We start from the raw sequence: 2469 nt of genomic DNA, 5'->3' as shown, positions 1-2469 counted from the left end.
AGAAATTCATATTTATTTGCAGGTATAACGATTCATGCATTGACAACGAAGAGGTAGCAGTATGATTGCTTTATTGTAGCCTAGCCTATACATTAATGAATGAAGCGTTATAAAAGTTTATTTTATGCTAATTAATTAATTGATAAGTTAATTTTAAGCAGTTATGATTTAATACTGCATCTTTACGTTCCTTTGCATTATTCTCGACTGCCAATGGCGCCATGTACGATCTGTAAGTGTTGTGTGCGTGAGTGTTGGAAAATTTAACTTTTTTAAATAATAGATTTGTGTATATTTGATGGTAGTAAATGATAAAATAGACTAGTATTCACATACACCATGTACCAATAATTGTCCAGACACCTCTGTTATTTGAAGTTATGCAACATTCCAGGTTTGTTGATAGCATAAAAACCGGTATACAGATAGTAGAAATCAGTATTTCATTGTAGCATTTGAATACAAGTGGAATGGCAACACGACGTGAACTCAGTGACTTCGAGAGAGGTGTCATCGTGGGTTGCACATTGGTGGCATGTTCATACGTGCCATTGCCGTTCAACTGGAGCATCCAAAATCAACGGTTGGCGATGTAATTAATGGAGACGTTCTGGCATCACTAGTGCAGGAAAACACCCAGGGCGACTGTCGAAAATGACTGACCGGGACAACAGGAGGGTGGCACGCAAAAACCGACTACAATCGGCACAGGCCATTCATGAGTTTTCCAGACCAGAGCGCCAGTAACATCATTTTGAGCACTAATACTGTAGGAAAGAACTCCATTTACTGGGTTTCCACGGAAGTTCAGCGGCGCACAAGCCGAACATCACAACAACGAACAAGACGGCTCGTCTGGCCTGGTGTAAAGAGCATGTGAACTTTACAATTGACCAGTGGAAAATGGTACTCTGGAACGATTAATCAAGATTCACCTGTTTCCAGACTGATAGCAGAGTGTGATGTGGAGGCAGCCCGGTGAACGCTTGTTACCACAGTGTCTGGATCACACAGTTAAGTTTGGTGGTGGAGGAGTAATGGTGTTGGGTGTATGCAGCTGGTTGCTGTCCATGGTTCCATGAAAGCATCTCAGTACCATGACATTCTCGATAATCAGGTGCTGCCTACACTGTTGAGTTTTTATGGAACTTACCCGTGTTACTATCAAGACGACAACACCACAAAGCTCCAGCTGTTATGGAATGGCATGAAGAGATGGGTGTTATGCGACTACACCGGCCTGCACAGAATCCTGACCTCAACCCCATCGAACACCTGTGGGACGAATTGGGGTGGAGATTGGGGGTCCAGAGCAGGACATCCTTGATCTGTTGCTGAACTCAATGCTGTTTTGATGGAGGAATGGAGACAAATTCCACCCGATGTTTCTCGCACATTGGTGGAAAGTCTCCTTCAAAGGGTGCACGAGGTGATGAAAGCCAAACGTGAACAAACCTGATATTAGGGTTCGCCTGCTGGTATCAACTGTAAATTCCTCAAGTGTCCGTACAGTTATTGTATATAGTGTATATTTTATGCATTCATGATATGCCTACTTTTTTCTTAATTTTTCCGATATTTCTAAGCTACGCGGGGTCAACTGTGTGTATATATATGTACCAATCCCTAGTAATGGCACTGGATCTAAAACATATAAATATAAACCCAAGTATCAACTTTTCGGAATACATCGTAGCCATCGTTAGCCAAGCTCGCGTACGTGAATGCGTAAACAAGCACAGTGTGCTCAATAATGCAACACACAATTAGAAATCTGTTTAAAAATCATCAGACTTGTATAACTACATATTGATTAATTGATTGTATCGTTTTGTCTACTAGTTTTCGCCTTGCGACTTGAAGAAATACTATATAATTAGGGTAAGACTGTTTTTTTAAATTAAAGAAACTGTTAATATAACAGAATTATTTTGATTTTATGCCTTACAAATTATTTTATATACATATGGAGGTGTAGTTCAGTGGTAGAGCGTTTGCTTTGCGTTTGAAAGGGCCCCGGGTTCGATCACTGGAATTTTCATGTGAATTATTTTACCGGCCTGGTTGGCCGAGTGGTTAGCATGTCGCTCTCCAGCCAAAAGACTGCGGGTTTAAATCCCGCCGTGGGCATGGATGTTTATGATTGTCTGTGAAAATACCAGTGGTGGTGGGCGGTTGATGCGTTGATGATGATGATGATGATAGTTGCGGTTCTTTGTAGTTGGTAGATTAAGTGGTGGAGATGGAGAGTTGTGGAGTAGGTACCCTCCCTCGATAAGTCTTTGGACTACCTGGAGGTGTCACGTAATAATAATAATATACTCAGTACATTGTCTTCTGATGTTTAATTTGTACATTAATGATATTAAAAATAATTTGGCCGGAAATATCCACTTGTTTGGTATTAATGCAAAACTGGGAAGTGCTGTAGTCAATGAAGATGATGTAGACATCTTGCAGGATGACTTA

The sequence above is a fragment of the Typopeltis vanoorti genome, chromosome 24 (assembly GCF_054136105.1).
Source record: "Typopeltis vanoorti isolate ZY-2024b chromosome 24, IOZ_Tvanoo_1.0, whole genome shotgun sequence".
Lineage (NCBI taxonomy): Eukaryota > Metazoa > Arthropoda > Arachnida > Uropygi > Thelyphonidae > Typopeltis > Typopeltis vanoorti.
This window is presented reverse-complemented; position numbering follows the sequence as displayed.